This window comes from Lolium perenne, chromosome 6 (assembly GCF_019359855.2).
Source record: "Lolium perenne isolate Kyuss_39 chromosome 6, Kyuss_2.0, whole genome shotgun sequence".
NCBI classification, from domain to species: Eukaryota; Viridiplantae; Streptophyta; class Magnoliopsida; order Poales; family Poaceae; genus Lolium; species Lolium perenne.
Genome location: NC_067249.2, coordinates 13,073,806 through 13,096,564, shown reverse-complemented (window position 1 = coordinate 13,096,564; position 22,759 = coordinate 13,073,806). Strand labels below are relative to the sequence as shown.

Here is a 22,759-nt window from a genome sequence, read left to right as displayed (position 1 = left end):
ACTCTCAGCAAAGTTTGCTTCATGCTCTACCCCTGTGTCGAGCTTTCTTGGTGCTTCATGTTGGTTTGTGGGCAGCTTTGGTCGGCTCATGGTAGTGGTCGACTTCTGGTGCGTTGTCTGCGACGGAGAGGTCTGTCGACGGTGTGCGTGTTTGATGGCTTGCTCTTTGGGTGAGTTCCGGCCCGACACTGTTGTTGTCCAGTCTCTGCCCCGACATTGCGTAGTCTTCGTAATAGTCATGCCCGCTGTTTGCGCTTCCTGTTGTATCTTCCTTGATAGTTTCGGTGGGTGTGGTGTGCATCCTTGTAAGATGGGTTCAGCACCATGTATCTTGTTTCCGTTCAGGGCGTTATTTATTTAACCCTTTTTGGCCTGTTATCTAAAAAAAATAAGGCTTACGCCGTATTTTATGATGAACTTTAACCATAAAAATTGAGCAGAAAAAATCTTGATTATTTTATATGTAATTAGTATTGTTGAATTCATATTGAAAAGCACATACGAAGTATTTTTTATATATTTGAAGTATTTTTTGATCAAACAAAAATTAAGTAAACTAAGGACACTTTATTTCTTGAAACGGAGGTAGTATAAGCTAATCGAATTCACACAAGCTTATACATGCACAAGATACAACACAATGTATGTCTAGAATTTTAGTTTGTATTTTTTGAAAACTTGAAAACATCAGAACAAAAATGGGGTGCGGGCGCAACTAGTTGCGGAATATCCCCTCTCAAGATGTTGTGATTTTCCACTGTTATTCCAGGCTCTCTGTTTTTGCCCTAGCTGTTCTGTATTGAAACACGTGCTATGGAGAAGTATGGCCCGCTAAACATATTATTGTACTTACATGTGGACGAGAACTGTGTTATGTTTCCTGGCCCAGCTGACTTCAAGGGGACCGCATCCCTCACCAAACTTCTGACCGAGGCACTGTGTTCCAATACATAGCAGCTCGTATATACGATTTCTAAGCGTGTGTATTGCCTCTAAAACATTTCTGACACAGCTGCCAACACCGAAACGAGCCAGTCACAAAGCACCAGTTGGCAGGAGCACTGAAGCTCGAGTGCACCAAATCCCCTTCCCATTTATTGTTGTTATATAAAGTCCCTTTGGTTCTAGATAAAGCGATAATAATTCATTTATAGCTGGTAGCTGCAACCAGCTAGACTTTGTTGAATACATGATCTGCACTCACTTTCATTAGTAAAGTTAGGAACTAAGGAACCCATCCACGCCAGGTTCGTCGGGGTTTCCTACCTTCCAGGTTGCACCTTTCCGTCACGACAGCTCTTCATCCCTCCCCGTTCCACATATACAAAGCTCAAATCTCATCAGATCCGATGGGCGCGCACCTACACAAGGAGCGACTGATTTCCCCTCCGATGGTAGTGTATTGCGTGCTTGTGACCTCTTTGATCCGTTTAGAATAGAATGTGTTGCCAAGCTCGTATTGGGGGATCCACCTGCAGTGGGCACAGGTTTACTTAGGCATGGGAGGTCTCGGGCGATGTAGTGTGGTTTGCGTAGCAGGAATCGGTCGTGCAGCATGCGGAGGAGGTACTTTGCTATATTCCTCATCTCACGCGTTGTAGCGTGGATGTTTAGTCGCATGCAGAGCATGTACCTTACTATCTTATGCAAGTGGATGCAGTTAGTACGGAGTATCAACTGTTCTGTGTAATCGCGATGTAGCTGCTTTGTTTAGTTGATGGCGTGAACCTCGCTATGAATTATACCAAACCTGAGACTAATATCTGAGCACAATCGCAATTTTTTTTGGTATGCTTGATTTTTCGGATTATGTGGAAACATATAGGAAACTGTGAACATTGGTTACTACCTCCATCCCAAGGTTAAGACCTATTTTTTTTTAGAAACTCAAACTATGTTAAGTTTGACTAAGTTTTATAAAAAATCATTAACATGTCAAATACAAAATTGATATTATTAGATAGAGAATGAAATATATTTTCATGTGCCTATCTACAAAATATCATATTTATTGATAGATTATTCTAAAATTTTGGTCAAACTTTACTTGCTTTGACTTTTCCAAAAAAAATATAAGCCTTAAGCCTTGGGATGGAGGTAGTATGATTTATTAGTGTTATATCCATTGTACAATGACCTATTTATTGTCCGTTTGATGTGATGGATCACAAGGATGGTATTTTAGCAAGGCATTTGTTGAAGAAGAGCCTCCTTCCTTGAGCATGCACATTAAACTGATCATGTATTCTCAGCAAACATGTACAAATTTAATTTGATACCAATGTTTGTGTTTTCATCAAAATGTTCATCCTTTAGTTGGTCGCTTCACTATGATGCGATCCTTTAGTTGGTTGCTTCAAAAAAAAATTTTGCAGGCGTGACCGTCCTTTAGTTGCTCGGGTCACTCGGTCGCAAACATGTAGCCATCACATGGTATCTCAGCAATGAATACATTGTCCTCTCGGCATCAAGCATCTCAAGGAAATAATACCTCCTCCACATCGACCAGGACCAGTGCCAACCTTTCTTGACGAACTCGAGGGTGGGCTCGACGGTCTCCACCGGCGTAGGTAGGAGCGCGAGATGCCGGCGCCGGCGCGCGGCCACGTCGCGCACCTCCTCGAGCACCTTCGGCACCGTGACGAGTGATACGTCTCAAACGTATCTATAATTTCTTATGTTACATGCTACTTTTATGATGATACTCACATGTTTTATACACATTATATGTCATTATTATGCGTTTTCCGGAACTAACCTATTGACGAGATGCCGAAGGGCCAGTTGTTGTTTTCTGCTGTTTTTGATTTCAGAAATCCTAGTAAGGAAATATTCTCGGAATCGGACGAAATCAACGCCCAGCATCTTAGGATTGCATGAAGCTTCCAGAACACCCGAGAGCCACCAGAGAGGGGCCACAGGGGGCCCACACATGGTGGCGGCGCGGCCAAGAAGCCAGGCGCGCCGCCCTAGGGTGTGGTGGCCCCAGACCCCTTCTGACGCTGCCTCTTCGCCTATAAGAAGCCCCTCGACCTAAATCTTTGATACGGAAAAGCCACGGTACGAGAAACCTTCCAGAGCCGCCGCCATCGCGAAGCCAAGATCTGGGGGACAGGAGTCTCTGTTCCGGCACGCCGCCGGGACGGGGAAGTGCCCCCGGAAGGCTCCTCCATCGACACCACCGCCATCTTCATCAACGCTGCTGTCTCCCATGAGGAGGGAGTAGTTCTCCATCGAGGCTAAGGGCTGTACCGGTAGCTATGTGGTTAATCTCTCTCCTATGTACTTCAATACAATAATCTCATGAGCTGCCTTACATGATTGAGATTCATATGATGATGCTTGTAATCTAGATGTCATTATGCTAGTCAAGTGGATTTTACTTATGTGATCTCCGGAGACTCCTTGTCCCACGTGTGTAAAGGTGACAGTGTGTGCACCGTGTGGGTCTCTTAGGCTATATTTCACAGAATACTTATTCACTGTTATGAATAGCATAGTGAAGTGCTTATTTATATCTCTTTATGATTGCAATGTGTTTTGTATCACAATATATCTGTGTGCTACTCTAGTGATGTTATTAAAGTAGTTTATTCCTCCTGCACGGTGTAATGGTGACAGTGTGTGCATCGTGTAGTACTTGGCGTAGGCTATGATTGTGATCTCTTATAGATTATGAAGTTAACTATTGCTATGATGGTATTGATGTGATCTATTCCTCCTTTCGTAGTGTGAAGGTGACAGTGTGCATGCTATGTTAGTACTTGGTTTGGTTATGTTGATCTGTCATGCACTCTAAGGTTATTTAAACATGAACATCGAATATTGTGGAGCTTGTTAACTCCGGCATTGAGGGTTCGTGTAATCCTCACAGTTAGTGACATAGGCATCCCCAATGGGCCTGCCGAAGATAGTACCCAGGGTTTACTGAAGGCCCACTACTCGAAGGACAGGAAGACTCGGAAGCCCAGGATGGAAAGATAGAGTTGTAATAGGAAGTGTAAAACTGTAATCTTGCGGGACGGGTTAGAAACCCTCCCGGACTCTGTAAACTTGTGTATTACGAATCCCTCGGCTCCAACTTGTATATAAGGGGGAGTCGAGGGACGAAGAGATCATCGAATCATTGTTGAGCAAACCCTAGTTTTATTTCGTCGAGTACTTTTCAGCTGATAACCTTCGAGATCTACTTACCCTCTACATAACACGAAACCCTAGTCTACTATTCGTAGGCATTGACAAGTTGATACCTTGTCAATTGGCGCCGTCTGTGGGATTTAGAGGAGACAAGGAGCTGATCTCGATGGCACGTTCAGAATCGTCGACTTCATCGGCAGCAAGCAACATCATGGATAGAGGTAAACAGATCGAAACTGGTCTCGTTGATTTTGTGCCTCACCCGCCCTCCCGTTTGGATGCATATACCTATCCGGAGGAGCCCATGGAGATGACGTTCGGGAGGTTCCACTTTCGCGTCGGGAAGGAAGGAAGTTATCGTCTCGAAGTCCCGACCTTCCCGAGGTTTCCTGTGGAGCATACTGAATCTTCAAGCTCGGCGTCATCGATCGAGTCAGGCGACGAGGAAACATCTTCGCCACGCTTCGTCGGCATCAATGCAAGTGAAACACTCGCCAAGATCTTCAGTGACATGTCTTTCGAGTCGTCTGCGGACTCTTATATAAGCAGCGATTCCGAAAGTGTCGACAGCTTCGACTTCATCGACAAATCTATCACCATTGGAAAGGTCTTCACCAATCTCTACGATGGTGTCACCAAATCCAGCAAGGCGCAGAACTCTAACTATCACCAAGTCTACGTCATCGGAGAAGCAAGTCGTGACCAGGATGAAACGTCGGAGGCTTTCGACGATCTGGGAAACCCATACGTCGATCCCTCTGACTTAAGGCGAGGATTGGGCAACAAATACGTCGGACCTACACCACGTATGAGAGTTCAGTTGCCACAAACAGCGTGGGACAGAGCCGCAAGAGCTATGGATGGTTCAGAACCAATGGCGACAACCGCCACGGTCGAAGAATTGCAGGCATACCAATATAGACTTGCTCGAGCTGGAAGAGAATTAGAAAAACAAACAGAAGTTCTGAACAAAAGAAGGGAAGCAGCTTCTGCGTCAAGCAGGCGAAGGGCAGACCTCAGCCGACAATCAGGAACTTCGGGAGATAGTCACAGAGAAGCTCGGAACAGGGCAAGGTCAAGGTTACAAAACATACCTGAAGCAGAAAGAGAGAATCTAGTCCAAAACCTCGACATGTCCTTTATGTCGATAGACACAAGAGGAAATATTATTCCCAAAACACCGGAAGCTGGGTACATGGCGACACAAGCTTATATCCTCGCATCCAGGCCACCTCCTGGAGATCCAAGGGAAGCACTATACAACATGGCCATGGCAGGTGTTGGAGCCATGGGAACAGCGTTTGCATCAACGCCTCCTGAAGGATCAGCAAGGCAAAATAGTCCACGACCTGCGGTGGCAGCAGCAGCTCCCGAGAGAACAGGCGACGCAAGGGACGCAGAAACCCAGGCAAGGGTGGACAGGGCACGACAACAGAGAAGGGAACATCGACACTCTCCAGACCTAGCTGAGGAGGATATGTGCGGGCTACCATGCTTTACCAGAAGGGTCCGAAAAACTCGGGTACCCTCAGGGTTTAAGCTACCCGACAATTTTAAAAAATTCGACGGATTGCAGGATCCCGAGGATTGGTTGGTAGATTACCTCGAGACAGTAAAGCTAATCGGTGGTACAAGGGCGACGGCAATGCAGAGCATTCAGGTGCACTTGAGTGGAGCCGCAAGATCTTGGATAAAGAAGCTTCCAGTAGGCTCCATCGACAACTGGACTGACTTCGAGGAGATATTCATCAAGAATTTCCGGTCCACCTGCAAAAAGCCTGCAACACTCGAGGAATTGAGATCATGTCGACAAAAACATGATGAATCAATGAGAAAATATATCCAAAGATGGAATATTATCAAAAACTCGGCAGAAAACATATCTGACGAGAGAGCCATAGACGCGTTCGTTGCAGGAGTCCGGCGAGGAGATTTCGTGGAGGATCTGGGAAGAACTAACCCAAGAACAGTGTCAGCATTGATGGAGATAGCAAACAAGTGGGCAGATGGTGAAGACGCTGTGCACAATAAGCGACACAGGTCACCAGAGGAGGACCGCAGCCGAAACTATCAAGGCAGGCGACGATTTTCCCGATTTCGAGTTATGATCCACCTGGTCAAATTTCGGCTGGGTTTCGGTCAGGCGCTGGAGGAAGCAACAGAGACAATTACCAACGGAGCAGTGAGCAGCGAAGTGACAACAGGGATGACCCACGAAATAATAGACCAAATAACGGACCTAGGAGGCCCTTTGTGACCCCTGAGGATATGATGAATGGCCCATGCCAGATGCACTTCTTCGTCGACAACAACGGAGTAAGGCAGTCAGGACACCTACAGAAGGACTATCGCAATTTTCAAGCAATGATGAGGGTTGCCGCACAAGCCCACGCTCAAGCAGCAAGTCGAAATCCCCAGGGACCTAGGAGTGAGATACACCTACCACCCCCTCCCGCAATCACAGAAGAAAATCGACACCAGCTCAGAATTGCGGCAGCACCAGCACCACCACCATACGTTGACCCCAACTCACATGGAGCGGTCTCGATGATTCAGAAAGGAAGACCATCCAATAAAGCTCAGAAGGTAATCTCGCGACAGGTGTTCATGGCAGAGAAGATGCCTCCACCAATAGTCGAGTATCTCAATTGGTCAGGACAGGACATCGGTTTCACAATCGCGGATCACCCCCAGCAAGTTCCTCGACCAGGGCAGTCAGCACTTATTCTGCCCGCAGTAATTGCAGGATTCGACGTGTCTCGAGTTTTTATCGACGGAGGAAGCAGTCTAAACCTTATGTATGCAGATACACTAAGGAAGATGAACATATCCTTGGCAAACCTCAAGCCAACGGATACACGTTTTCACGGCATCACACCAGACAAGCCAAGTTACCCATTGGGGAAGATCAATCTCGACGTTCAGTTTGGCACCCGAGAAAACTACAGGATCGAGAGGTTGGAGTTCGAAGTCGTGGATTTCCCATCACAGTACCATGCTCTGTTGGGACGCCCAGCATACGCTAGGTTCATGGCAGTACCACACTACACGTACCTGTTGTGGAGGATGCCTGGACCAAAAGGACCAATCACGATCAAAGGAAGCTTTTCGCTTGCCGATAAATGCGATAAGGATTTCCATCGACTATGAGAACTCTTCGGGATGCAGGCAGAGTACATGGAGTCCAAGCTCACGACAGACTACGACGTACTACCAGATGTAGGGAGGCCTAGCAAGGACTCAACCTTCAACACAGCAAAGGATTCCAAGGAAGTACAGATCCACCCGACAGACCCGAAGAAAACGACGTCCATCGCAAATAACATGGACCTCGCATAGGAAAGCGCGCTCGTCGAGTTCCTCCGTGAGCACTGGAAAATCTTCGCATGGTGTCCAGCTGACATGCCAGGAGTACCCAGGGAACTTGCCGAGCACCACCTACACGTGGATCCAATCGCGAAACCAATCAGACAACCTTTGCGGCGCTTTTCGGAACCAAACCGCAAGGCTATGCTGTCAGAAATCAACAGACTCAGAGAAGCAGGCTTTATCAAAGAAATACATACAGAGGCCACATGGGTAGCCAACCCAGTGTTGGTGCCAAAGAAAAACACGAAGGTCCTTCGCATGTGCGTCGACTTCACGTGTCTCAATAAACATTGTCCAAAGGATCACTTTCCCCTCCCAAGGATCGATCAAATCATCGACTCCACGGCAGGATGCGAATGTCTTTCCTTCCTGGATGCTTATTCTGGTTATAACCAGATTAGATTGAAAGAAGACGACGAAGTGAAAACAGCGTTCATCACCCCTTATGGCGTGTTCTGCTATCGAACAATGCCCTTCGGGTTGAAAAACGCGGGAGCAACGTACCAGCGGATGATGCAGAAGTGCTTAGCAGAGCAAATAGGGAAAAATGTACAAGTATACATCGATGATGTCGTGATAACATCCAAAAAAGGCGACACCCTAATTGAGGACCTGAAGGAAACTTTCGCCAACCTCGACAAGTTCTGCCTCAAGCTGAACCCGACAAAATGCTCTTTCGGTGTTCCTGCAGGGGAACTTCTTGGGTTCCTAGTATCAGCAAGAGGGATTGAAGCAAACCCCGAGAAAATACAGGCCATCGTAACGATGAGGAAGCCGACAAAATTAAAAGAAGTACAAATAGCTTAACCGGCGAGTCGCAGCTTTAAGCGTATTCGTCGCTGTGTTAGGAGAAAAGGCGTTACCATTTTACGCCTTGATCAAACAGGGAGACAAGTTCCAGTGGAACGAGGAAGCGGACAGAGCTTTTGAGGACCTTAAGCGCAAAATCTCGACACCACCAATCTTGGTGGCGCCAAAGGAGAAGGAGCCGCTGTTGCTGTATATCGCGGCCACACCCCAGGTGGTAAGCACGGTACTTGTCGTCGAAAGGGAGGAAGAAGGAAAACTCCATGGAGTGCAGAGGCCGGTATACTTCGTCAGCGAAGTTTTATCGCCTTCAAAGCAAAGGTACCCTCAATACCAAAAGCTAGCATATGGAGTATTCACAACAGCGCGAAAACTGCGGCACTATTTTTCGGCACACCCGATCATAGTGGTCAATGAGGCTCCTTTGTCAAACATACTCAACAATCCAGAAGCTACAGGTCGTGTCTCCCTTTGGGGAATAGAACTTTCTCCTCGGGACATCACGTATGAAAAAAGAAAAGCAATCAAATCGCAGATTCTGCCAGACTTCATCGCAGAGTGGATGGAACTGCAAAACACAGGACCACCAGATTTGTCGAGAACTTGGACCATGAACTTCGACGGATCCAAGAGACTAGAAGGAGCAGGCGCAGGCGTGATACTAATATCACCAGAAGGCGACAAGCTGAAGTACGTTCTGAGGATGACGTTCCCAAACGCGTCGAACAATGAGGCAGAATACGAAGCCCTCATACACGGGATGAAGATGGCGAAAGCTTGTGGTGCAGCTCGATTAAAAATCTTCGGCGACTCGCAGTTGGTAGCTCAACAAGTCATGAACCAATGCGACGCAGTCAACGATAGTATGATAGCATACAAGGAAGTCTACAACGAGCTCGAGAAGCTGTTCGACGGATGCGAAGTAAGTCATATTAGCAGATTGAGCAATGACGAAGCCGACGTTCTTGCAAACATCGGGTCGCAATGCCTCGCAGTCCCGCCAGGCGTGTTTTGGGAAGAAATAGCAGAAAGATCTACGAAGTCGATAAAACCAAAAAAGAAGGAGAAGAAACCCACGGGGGCTACTAAGGAAGAGCAGGAGGAAGAAGAAGAGGACCAGGAATTGGTCATGATGATACAGGTACCATGGATGCAGACGTACATAGCATACATCATGAAGAAGGAAATACCCGAAGATCCAGTTGAAGCAAGGCGAGTTATTAGACGATCAAAAGCTTTCACTGTGGTCAAAGGGGAGTTATACAAACGAAGTATTTCGGGAGTACTACAAAGGTGCGTTACACCCGAAGAAGGAAGGCTGATCCTGAAAGATGTACACGAAGGAATTTGCGGTCATCACGCGAGTAGCCGAGCTATTGCTGCAAAAGTCTTTCGAGCTGGATTTTACTGGTTGACAGCGATAGAGGACGCGAAGGAGATAGTACGAACCTGCGATGCGTGCCAGAGGTTCGCCGCGAAACCTCACTCTCCAGCAGCAGAACTGATGCCAATACCCTTGTCTTGGCCTTTTGCTCAATGGGGCCTTGATATGGTGGGCAAGTTACACAAGTCTTGGCCAGGAGGAAAAGAGTATATGCTGGTAGCTGTCGACAAATTCACAAAGTGGATAGAAGCGAAGCCGATAAATTCACCAGACGGAGCATCCGCAGTTAAATTCGTGAAAAGTCTAGTCTTCAGGTTTGGAGTACCTCACAGCATCGTCACGGACAATGGTAGTAACTTCACATCCAATGAATTCAAGGATTACTGCGAGGAAGTAGGTATCAAGCTAAACTTTGCGTCGGTTGCACACCCGCAAACCAACGGTCAAGTCGAGAAAGCCAACGGAATAATCTGCAACGGCATCAAGAAACGCTTACTAGGGCCACTGGAAAAAGCTCGATATACCTGGCCAGAGGAGCTGCCCAGTGTATTATGGAGCATACGAACAACACCAAACACAGCGACACAAGAAACTCCGTTTTTCTTGGTTCATGGAGCAGAAGCAGTATTACCAATTGAGGTAGAACACGATTCTCCACGAGTCGTAGAATACGATGAAGAGGTGTCGAGAAAAGCGTTAGAAGATGACGTCGATGCGCTCGACGAGGCTAGAGATGAAGTCCTCTCTCGAGTAACTAAGTACCAGCAGGACTTGAAGAATTATCATAGTCGACGTTTACGGCCAAGATCCTTTCAGGTGGGAGATCTAGTCCTTCGGCTCACGCAAAAAAGTCATGAAAAGCTCGAGTCACCATGGCTTGGACCTTACATCGTCACAGAAGTAATTGGAGGAGGAGCGTACAGGATAAAGGACAAGAAGACAGGAGTGGAGGAGCCAAATCCCTGGAACGTGGCGCAGCTCAGGCGGTTCTACGCCTAGAGTCGAAATATAGTCCTTGTAAAGCTTCAATGTACTGAAACGCCCGCGAGTTTTCAGACGCACTCTTTTCCTTTTTCGGGGCACCGAGTGGGGCCGGGAAAGGTTTTTAATGAGGCGGGCTCGCGGTGCTGCAATATAATAAAGATAGTTGAGACATACGCTTCTTCGGCAGGCTCGGGGGCTGATGCCTCTGACTTGCAAAATATATTCTCCACAATATTTTCGCCTTGGTATAAAATACCTCGCGAAATAAGCGTTCTCCACAATATTTTCGCCTTGGTATAAAATACCTCGCGAAATAAGCAAAGACAAAAATATCAATCAAAAAAGGCACGGGGGCTAACACCCGCAAATATAGCATGCTCATTACAAATTCCGACGCTTTGGTTTAAAAACCTCGCGCATACAATAAATAAAGTCGACACCAAGATACTTGAAGTATCAACGAAGAAAGAACAGTTTATGTGCTATACAATATAGAAAGTGATCTCAATACACACAAGAACTCTGAGAAAGAATCAAGGAAAAAAATTAATGACGACCTAGTATGTTATCTATGTTCAGTCGATTTGAAGAGCGAGTACTATGTTCAGCATAGCTGCCCTTAACGAAAAATTCGGAGTCCATCCGAAGAAGCTCATCCATCATATCTTCGGCAACGGGAGTCACATGATCATCAATTCTTCCGACGTCCCTTTTCTTCTTCGCCATCTTGGCTAAACACTTGGAAACAATTTGGCTCATGTCAAATTTGGGATGGCAGATCTTGATCATCATCATAGCAAATCTAGCGCCAGCAGAAAGTTGTGCCCGAACAAATCCATGGATTTTGGGAGCATCTCGAAATTTCTCCATCAAACCAAGAAGTGTATCAGGAGCTTCGTTGCGAGGAAACATCGTCTTGTAAACAAGAGACAAGGTCTTAGTACAGAAGTCTAAGAAGTCGCGAATCTGGGAGGCGCGGTCCTGAAACCTGACAATTTGTCGGGTTCGTTCTGGGGTAGCCCAGAACAGAGAACCATGGTCAAGGGAAAGGTTAACAAGGAGGTTAGTCCTAGTATTTACCCTTTCCTCTTCAGCAGCAGAGTCAAGAAAGGAACCTATCAAGAAACAGTGCATGAGCTTTAAAGACAGGAGAAATGGCGAAAGAACAGAAGGTGTCGCAAACGTCTAAAAGAGTGGCGGCAAACATACCCGACATATTTGCGCTAGCTTCATTCATCAACTCCAGCATAAGATTTTCTCGAGTGGTTGCTTTTTCAACTTCAGCAAGGGCGGCCTCCTTAGCATCCAAGGCTTCTTGGGCTTGTTGAAGTGCAGTCTTCTCGGCTTCTAATGTTTTGCGAGATTGCTCCATCATCACAAGCGTTTGTCTCTTCGCATATTGAAGCTGTTGCCGAAGATCATCCAATTCTTGCGATAAGGAATTTTCGACAGGTTCAGCATCAGCAAGATTTTTCCTCGGGCAAGAAGGAGAAGGCAAAACATCGAGAGGAGCAGGAGACGGAGTATAGTTATCAAACACCAACTGAAAGTTAACAGAGAGTCGACATCAATCAACAGGAAAGACAGGATTTTCATTGATTGTTCATTATATTTACAAGGCATTACAGGTGGAGCTAGTGAGATAGGTGTCGCCAAAAAGCTACTTCGGCGACAGCATCAAAATAATAAAGAAAAAATAAAAGAAGAAGCTTTCGACTAGACCTCCGGCCTTGATGAGCTGGGAGTCGGAGCTGGCTTGATCCCGAGATAAGCCAGGATTTTCTTCGCATTGGGTTTGGCTGCCTTGATCAACGAGCGCCATTTCGTTTGTTCTATTTGCTCGGTGGCGCCAACTTTCATCCAGTCAACAGTTTGTTGGCTATCCGCGACCAAGGCAACAGTGCTTTCGACAGCAACCTTCATATTCTCCTGGCGCATCTTCAGTCCAAGATCTTCCGAAGAGTCAAACTCTTTGGCAAGAGCAAGAAAAAATTTGGGTTCCTCTTTCCTGGGGAAGAAGTAGGGGAAGAGCTTCGAGAAACCCGCGTCAGCATGTTCTATACCCTCGCGAGCTTCAGTTCCGTGGAACTCCAGGATAGAGAGAGCGTCTAGGAGAGGATCATTTTCGGGATCTTCAAGCTCAAATTCTTGGTGCGTCTTGGCTGCCGAGGACAACACATGTTGGTTGACAGCAGGAAGGAAAAATTAATCATAAAAAAGAAAAAGATAGAAGGTTACGGCAAAATTACCGACAAAACGTCGATTCTGCGCAAGTAAGCGCTTGGTGATTGCCTTTTCGCGAGCAGCTTGGGAGGCCTTGTGTTCATTTAAAGCAGCTTCGGCATCAGCCAGCCTCTTCTGTAAATCTTCGACACCAGAAGCTTTAGCTATGGCCTCCTCAGCCTCTGCTTTAGCTCGGCTAGCATCAAGATCAGCCTTCTTGCGAGCCATTTCACTCTGCTCTAGTTTTTGAGCAAGAGCATCGGCATGCTTGTTGGCTTCAGCAAGTTTTTCTGCCACAATAGTCAAGAAGTCGTTAAAAAGCACAAACAAAGCAGGAACAGGAAATCGAGGAAAAATGAGGTGTCATAAAAAATTATCACCTTCAGTCTTGCTAGCATACTCACGGTACCCGACAAATTGGGCACCGATTCGAAGAAGTTCTTTGACCATAGGCTGTCAAAGAAAGACAAAGGAAGGAAAACGTCGATACGAAAAAAAAAAAAAATTTCAAGACATTGCAGCGGGAATCAAGAGGGAATATAGATGAGCAAATTTAGAACTTACGTCATCCAAAAGAGAATTGGAGGAGCTACCCAATTCAAGGGTAGGCTCCGCGATCGTTTCTACTCTTGTCCTTTTTGGTGAAGGGACAAGAGGGCTTGAAGGTGGAGTGGGAGCGTCAACATTCAGGAGAGGAGGCGAAGATTTCTCTCCTTCAGCTGGCGTCTCTGAAACAACTAAAGTACGTGACGAGCTCGTTCGAGCTGCCACGTCAAGAGTTGGTGGTTCTTCCTCATCATCACTGCAAATAAAAAGACGACAGCATAAAAAGCAAGACAGATAAAAAAAAGGAAAAAAAAAGAGAGAAACTTCGAGTACAAAGATAAGGGAAAATAAAAACTTACGAACTGATGAGGGATGAAAGGTATGGATCATAAGCTGCCTTTTGACGTGAAGGATCAACGTCTTCGGCTTTGGAAGTGCCGGAATCTTCGGCGTCAGTCCTTTTCCTCTTGTTCCTTGGAGAAACAGCAGGAGGAGGAGATTGTGCCGACGTAGTATCTTCGGAGGCAGCTTCCTTTTCAGAGGAACCCGCAGATTTTTGAGAATCCACGGGTTCATTTACAAAAGAGGGGGCGTCTTGGTTGTCATCGGTGAAGACAGCCCTTTCCTCGACTTCTCCACCTTCAGGAAGGGGAGGAAGCGAGACGAGGTTTGGATGGTTCTATAAAAGGAAAAAGCAGAAGATGTAAGAAAAAAGTCGACAAGAGAAAAATAAAGATAACAAAAGCAAACCAAATAAAGAAGCTAACCTTGGGAAGCGGATTGGCGGCGCTGAATGGTTTCACGCGGCAAGAAGAAGGGACATGATCTTTTTTGCTGAGAGACGAGATTTTTCGGACAAGCTTTTCTAAATCCTTGACCTCTAAATCCGTCGACAACCGATCAGAGTCCGTGTCCCCAGAATATTTCCAGAGAGGGCGTTTGCGAGCTTGGAGAGGCTGCACTCTGCTCCTTAGAAAATAGGCTGTGATTTGGATGCCTGATAATTCTTCGCCACGAGTATTTTGCAACTCGTGGATGCGAGTCATCAGGGCCTCAGTCGCAATCCTTTCTTCTTCGGTAGCCTCTGCGTCCCAGGAGCGGCGGCGGAGAATTCTCTCGGCACCATCAAAAGGAGGGATGTTGTCCTCAGCACATCCGTCGTTTTCTTCCTGAATGTACAGCCACTTCTTGCGCCATCCTTGAACTGAATCAGGAAGCTTGACGTCGAAGTAGTCGACAGTGGGGCAAACAGAAATTACAACGCCGCCTATATTGTAGGCGACGTTGGGAGAGCCATTGCGGCGACAAAAGAAAATGCGCTTCCATAGCGCCCAGTTAGGCTGGACGCCGAGGAAGGCTTCGCAGAGGGTGATGAAGATGGAAATATGGAGGATAGAGTTGGGGGTCAAGTGGTGAAGTTGCAGACCATACACAAAAAGCAGTCCGCGAAGGAAAGGATGAATGGGGGCGGAAAGCCCGCGGATGAGATGGTCAATGAAACTTACCCGGTACCCCATTGGAGGGGTTGGGTAGCTCTCCTCATGAGGAAAGCGTAGTGAATCGGGCTTCTTGTTGAGCCCTAGCTTCTTAAGGAGGTTGATGTCCTGAGCGGAAAGCTTGGATCTTTCCCACTCCGAAGCTCCCAGATCCGCGGCGGCCATGGAGGATTCTGGTGTGTTGTGCCTGGTCAAGCGCCGCGGAGGCATTCACAATGGCGCGGGAATGCAAAGCTTGGAGAATTGGGAAGTGCAGGAGGATTTGCGGCGGAGAGTACAGCAACGATGCGAGCGGAAGTGTCCGAGGAGGAAGAAGGAGATCTTATATAGGGGTGCGGCGAAACGGCGGACCATTGGATGAAAAAAGTGCGTCGCAGATGATAGCCACGTGGAAGTAAGGGTAAAAAAGTATTTTAACATTGAGGAGTTATGGTACGTGCGCCAGGAAAATCGGAGAACGTGTGTCCACCACTTACACGATGTGTCAACGTGGTGCAAACAGAGGACCCACAAGGAAGAAAAATTACGACTATTAACAGCAGCAAAGTAACTTTGGTCAAGGGAGAAAATGTCGACAAGAAAAATAAAAGAAGATTGGCGACAGAAAAAGTTATTGAATACTTCGGGAGCCTTTGATCAAATACAAGTTTTTGCCCAAATGCTCGGGGGCTACTTCGAAAAAAGTAAAATTCGGGTATGACAATATAGAAATTGCGGGAGCCTATGATCAAATGCAAGCTTTTGTTCTTAGCCTCGGGGGCTACTCCCATCGGGAGCGCTGTTCGCGCACCCGAGAGATAAAAAGAAGAAAATATCGAGAAGAATGACAATAAAGCGACAACGTGCACTAGAATGTTGAGCCTACAACCAAGCACAAGTTCTTGGTTGTAGCCTCGGGGGCTACTCCCATCGGGAACGCTGTTCGCGTGCCCGATGAAAATTATCAAGAAGGAGAAAGAAGAAAGAAGAAAGAAGGAGTATATTTCGAGTTATAAAAATAACTCTACATATACTCCCATCGGGAGAGTAACATAAGTCAGAAATTGACTCGATAAAATGTGCTATTCCAACAGCCGAATAAGCACTCGACAATATATTCTCAGAACGCTAAAAGTTGCGAATTCTGAATGCCGCAAAACACTGCGAAGGTAAGACCCCAGATCCGTTCTGTGCGGCGTGGCACCGCCAAAGACTGCGCTCTGCTACTTTTTTCCACATCAACAGATGTGAAGAAATATCCCAGCGGACGCGCTGTGGACTTGATAAAAATGACTGGGACTCGACAGAATGGTAAGACCTTAAGCGGCACCTGTCGAAGTTTACACCAGTATCACCGAGATCATGTCCAGGGACGTGATCTTGAAGTAGGTTTTTGCGGATTGCCACTAGAGCAGTTAACTAGTACCTGATCCGTCAGATGAACTAGCCCCAACTACCATTATCCCTGCACAAGTATAGAAATTCATGTGAAAAATATAGACAAGTTAAAGTTGTCGAGTAAAAATAAACAGGGGAGATTTTCCCTGACTCTACGATTCAAGCAAAATCTCGGGGGCTACTGACATAGGCATCCCCAATGGGCCTGCCGAAGATAGTACCCAGGGTTTACTGAAGGCCCACTACTCAAAGGACATGAAGACTCGGAAGCCCAGGATGGAAAGATAGAGTTGTAATAGGAAGTGTAAAACTGTAATCTTGCGGGACGGGTTAGAAACCCTCCCGGACTCTGTAAACTTGTGTATTACGAATCCCTCGGCTCCAACTTGTATATAAGGGGGAGTCGAGGGACGAAGAGATCATCGAATCATTGTTGAGCAAACCCTAGTTTTATTTCGTCGAGTACTTTTCGGCTGATAACCTTCGAGATCTACTTGCCCTCTACATAACACGAAACCCTAGTCTACTATTCGTAGGCATTGACAAGTTGATACCTTGTCAGTTAGTGGTGTTCATCATCCAACAAGAGGGTGTAGAGTCTAGCATCTATCTATTTATTCTGTTATGTGATAAATGTTGAGAGTGTCCACTAGTGAAAGTATTATCCCTAGGCCTTGTTTCCAATACTGCTATCGCTGCTTGTTTACTGTTTTACTGCATCTCTACTGCCTGCAATATTACCACCATCAACCACACGCCAGCAAGCACTTTTCTGGTGCCGTTGCTACTACTCATATTTATTCATACCACCTGTATTTCACTATCTCTTCGCCGAACTAGTGCACCTATTAGGTGTGTTGGGGACACAAGAGACTTCTTGCTTTGTGGTTGCAGGGTTGCATGAGAGGGATATCTTTGACCTCTTCCTCCCTGAGTTCGATAAACCTTGGGTGATCCACTTAAGGGAAACTTGCTGCTGTTCTACAAACCTCTGCTCTTGGAGGCCCAACACTGTCTACAGGAAAAGGAGGGGGCGTAGACATCAAACACTTTTCTGGCGCCGTTGCCGGGGAGGAAAGGTAAAAGGCACTCACACGCTGGTCCCAGGTAACCAAACACTTTTCTGGTACCGTTGTGATTGCTCGAAGCTATTTCTTTTAGATCCTGCAATTGCATCTTTTTGTTTCTTGTTTACACTAGTTAGGCATAATGGAAAACAACAAAAATATGAGAGATCTTTATGAACTTTATCTTGAATTAGGACATGATGTGTTTGAAGAGAGAATTAAAAAACCCATGGAACTTTATATGCATGCTAATGGGAATGTTATTAATATGAATACTTTGAACACTATTGTTGCTAATGCTATGGAAAATTCTAAGCTTGGGGAGGTCGGTTTTGATGAAAATGATCTCTTTAGCCCTCCGGGTATTGAGGAGAAAGTTTATGTTGATTATGATATGCCTCCTATTTATGATGATTATAATGATAGTAGCCTTTTGGTTCCACCTGTTATGGAGGATGAATTTGATTATGATTACAATATGCCTCCTATATTTGATGATGAGAATAATAATGATAGCTACTTTGTTGAATTTGCTCCTACTAGAATTAATAAGAATGACTATGCTTATGTTGGGAGTAGTACTTATTTTATGCATGAGATTCATGATAAGAATGCTTTATGTGATAGTTATATTGTTGAGTTTATTCATGACACTACTGAAAGTTATTATGAGAGAGGAAAATATGGTTGTAGAAATTTTCATGTTACTAAAACACCTCTCTATATGCTTAAAATTTTGAAGCTGCACTTGTTTTATCTTTCTATGCATGTTGCATTATGCTTCATGAATTTGTTTATTTACAAGATTCCTTTTCATAGGAAGCATGTTAGGCTTAAATTTGTTTTGAATTTTCCTCTTGATGGTCTCTTTTGCTTCAAATACTATTTCTTGCGAGTGCATCATTAAAACTGCTGAGCCCATCTTAATGGCTATAAAGAAAGAACTTCTTGGGAGATAACCCATGTGTTTATTTTGCTACAGTACTTTGTTTTATATTTGTGTCTTGGAAGATTTTACTACTGTAGCAACCTCTCCTTATCTTTATTTTATTGCATTGTTGTGCCAAGTAAAGTCTTTGATAGTAAGGTTCATACTAGATTTGGATTACTGCGCAGAAACAGATTTCTTGCTGTCACGAATCTGGGCCTAATTCTCTGTAGGTAACTCAGAAAATTATGCCAATTTACGTGAGTAATCCTCAGATATGTACGCAACTTTCATTCAATTTGAGCATTTTTATTTGAGCAAGTCTGTTGCCTCAATAAAATTCGTCTTTACGGACTGTTCTGTTTTGACAGATTCTGCCTTTTATTTCGCATTGCTTCTTTTGCCATGCTTGATGGATTTTTCGATTCCATTGACTTTCAGTAGCTTTGTGCAATGTCCAGAAGTGTAAATAATGATTGTGTCACCTCTGAATATGTAAATTTTGATTGTGCACTAACCCTCTAATGAGTTTGTTTCGAGTTTGGTGTGGAGGAAGTTTTCAAGGATCAAGAGAGGAGGATGATACAACATGATCAAGGAGAGTGAAAGTTCTAAGCTTGGGGATGCTCCCGTGGTTCATCCCTGCATATTTCAAGAAGACTCAAGCATCTAAGCTTGGGGATGCCCAAGGCATCTCCTTCTTCATCGACAAAATTATCAGGTTCCTTCTCTTGAAACTATATTTTTATTCGGTCACATCTTATGTACTTTACTTGGAGCGTCTGTTTGTTTTTGTTTTTGTTTTTGTTTGAATAAATGCTTGTGTGGGAGAGAGACATGCTCCGCTGGTTCATATGAACACATGTGTTCTTAGCTTTTAATTTTCATGGCGAAGGTTGAAACTGCTTCGTTAATTGTTATATGGTTGGAATCAGGAAATGCTACATGTAGTAATTGGTAAAATGTCTTGGATAATTTGATACTTGGCAATTGTTGTGCTCATGTTTAAGCTCTTGCATCATGTACTTTGCACCTATTAGTGAAGAAATACTGTAGAGCTTGTTAAAATTTGGTTTGCATGATTGGTCTCTCTAAGTCTAGATATTTTCTGGTGAGGGTTTGAACAACAAGGAAGACAGTGTAGAGTCTTATAATGCTTGCAATATGTTCTTATATAAGTCTTGCTGCACCGTTTTATACTTGAGTTTGCTTCAAACAACCTTGCTAGCCTAGCCTTGTATTGAGAGGAATTCTTCTCGTGCATCCAAATCCTTGAGCCAAAAACTATGCCATTTGTGTCCACCATACCTACCTACTACATGGTATTTCTCTGCCATTCCAAGTAAATACTTCATGTGCTACCTTTAAACAATTCAAAAGCTATTATCTCTTATTTGTGTCAATGTTTTATAGCTCATGAGGAAGTATGTGGTGTTTTATCTTTCGATCTTGTCATTTACTTTTGACAGACTTTCATAATGGACTAGTGGCACATCCGCTTATCCAATAATTTTGCAAAAAGAGCTGGCAATGGGGTTCCTAGCCCCGATTAATCAAACTTCATTAATAATTCTCTTCACATGTTTTGCTCTGATTCATCAGTAAGCAACTTAATTTTGCAAATAGACACTCCTTCATGGTATGTGAATGTTGGAAGGCACCCGAGGATTCGGTTAGCCATGGCTTGTGTAAGCAAAAGGTTGGGAGGAGTGTCATCAATAATGAAACTAAAATACGTGTGTAAACAAAAGAGAAGAGGGATGATCTACCTTGCTGGTAGAAATAACGTCCTTCATGGGAGCCGCTCTTGAAAGTCTGGTTGACGAGGTAGTTAGAGTGCCCACTACCATTCGTTGACAACAACAAACACCTCTCAAAACTTTACTTTTATGCTCTCTATATGATTTTAAAACTTGAAAAGCTCTAGCACATGATTTATCCCTGCTTCCCTCTGCGAAGGGCCATTCTTTTACTTTTATGTTGAGTCAGTTCACCTACTTCTTTCTGTCTTAGAAGCAAACACTTATGTTAACTGTGCATTGATTCCTACATACTTGCATATTGCACTTATTATATTACTTTATGTTGACAACTATCCATGAGATATACATATTACAAGTTGAAAGCAACCGCTGAAACTTAATCTTCCTTTGTGTTGCTTCAACACCTTTACTAAGAAACTATTGCTTTATGAGTTAACTCTCATGCAAGACTTATTGATGCTTGTCTTGAAAGTACTATTCATGAAAAGTCTTTGCTATATGATTCATTTGTTTACTCATTACATTTACCATTGTTTCAAATCGCTGCATTCATTACATGTGCTTACAATAGTATTGATCAAGATAATGTTGGTAGCATTGTCACTTAAGAAATTATCTTTGTTATCGTTTACCTACTCGGGACGAGTAGGAACTAAGCTTGGGGATGCTTGATACGTCTCAAACGTATCTATAATTTCTTATGTTCCATGCTACTTTTATGATGATACTCACATGTTTTATACACATTATATGTCATTATTATGCGTTTTCCGGAACTAACCTATTGATGAGATGCCGAAGGGCCAGTTGCTGTTTTCTGCTGTTTTTGATTTCAGAAATCCTAGTAAGGAAATATTCTCGGAATCGGACGAAATCAACGCCCAGCATCTTAGGATTGCATGAAGCTTCCAGAACACCCGAGAGCCGCCAGAGAGGGGCCACAGGGGGGCCACACATGGTGGCGGCGCGGCCAAGAAGCCAGGCGCGCCGCCCTAGGGTGTGGTGGCCCCAGACCCCTTCTGACGCTGCCTCTTCGCCTATAAGAAGCCCCTCGACCTAAATCTTCGATACGGAAAAGCCACGGTACGAGAAACCTTCCAGAGCCGCCGCCATCGCGAAGCCAAGATCTGGGGGACAGGAGTCTCTGTTCCGGCACGCCGCCGGGACGGGGAAGTGCCCCCGGAAGGCTCCTCCATCGACACCACCGCCATCTTCATCAACGCTGCTGTCTCCCATGAGGAGGGAGTAGTTCTCCATCGAGGCTAAGGGCTGTACCGGTAGCTATGTGGTTAATCTCTCTCCTATGTACTTCAATACAATAATCTCATGAGCTGCCTTACATGATTGAGATTCATATGATGATGCTTGTAATCTAGATGTCATTATGCTAGTCAAGTGGATTTTACTTATGTGATCTCCGGAGACTCCTTGTCCCACGTGTGTAAAGGTGACAGTGTGTGCACCGTGTGGGTCTCTTAGGCTATATTTCACAGAATACTTATTCACTGTTATGAATAGCATAGTGAAGTGCTTATTTATATCTCTTTATGATTGCAATGTGTTTTGTATCACAATATATCTGTGTGCTACTCTAGTGATGTTATTAAAGTAGTTTATTCCTCCTGCACGGTGTAATGGTGACAGTGTGTGCATCGTGTAGTATTTGGCGTAGGCTATGATTGTGATCTCTTGTAGATTATGAAGTTAACTATTGCTATGATGGTATTGATGTGATCTATTCCTCCTTTCGTAATGTGAAGGTGACAGTGTGCATGCTATGTTAGTACTTGGTTTGGTTATGTTGATCTGTCATGCACTCTAAGGTTATTTAAACATGAACATCGAATATTGTGGAGCTTGTTAACTCCGGCATTGAGGGTTCGTGTAATCCTACACAGTTAATGGTGTTCATCATCCAACAAGAGGGTGTAGAGTCTAGCATCTATCTATTTATTCTGTTATGTGATAAATGTTGAGAGTGTCCACTAGTGAAAGTATTATCCCTAGGCCTTGTTTCCAATACTGCTATCGCTGCTTGTTTACTGTTTTACTGCATCTCTACTGCCTGCAATATTACCACCATCAACCAAACGCCAGCAAGCACTTTTCTGGTGCCGTTGCTACTACTCATATTTATTCATACCACCTGTATTTCACTATCTCTTCGCCGAACTAGTGCACCTATTAGGTGTGTTGGGGACACAAGAGACTTCTTGCTTTGTGGTTGCAGGGTTGCATGAGAGGGATATCTTTGACCTCTTCCTCCCTGAGTTCGATAAACCTTGGGTGATCCACTTAAGGGAAACTTGCTGCTGTTCTACAAACCTCTGCTCTTGGAGGCCCAACACTGTCTACAGGAAAAGGATGGGGCGTAGACATCAACGAGGTGCCATCACGGCGTCCCCCGAGATGACCCCGTTCGCGTCTACGACGACCACCGCCACGCCGCACAAGCTGGCGAAGCACGACACGATGCGGTTCACCGCTTGCGTGGCCAACTCCTTCGCCACCGCCTTCCTCCGCGCCATCGCGGCGTTGCCCCACACGTACCCAAAGGGCCACTGGCCGCGCCGGCAGGAGCGGGAGGAGGGGGATAGAAGGCCGCGTCGGCGGTGGCGGGGGCAAGAGGCAGTGAGATTACACAGAACGGTGCTCTGTTAATTTCGCCGCGTCCCTCT

General features: G+C 45.1%; 1 non-coding gene across 1 annotated transcript; it reads left to right on the top strand.

The window, feature by feature from the left end:
- Positions 1-2,149: 2,149 nt before the first annotated feature.
- Positions 2,150-2,258, top strand: LOC127310979 (small nucleolar RNA Z118/Z121/Z120). Its single transcript, XR_007857476.1, has one exon. It is a non-coding gene; the product is annotated as a small nucleolar RNA Z118/Z121/Z120 (small nucleolar RNA).
- The last annotated feature ends 20,501 nt before the right edge of the window (positions 2,259-22,759 follow it).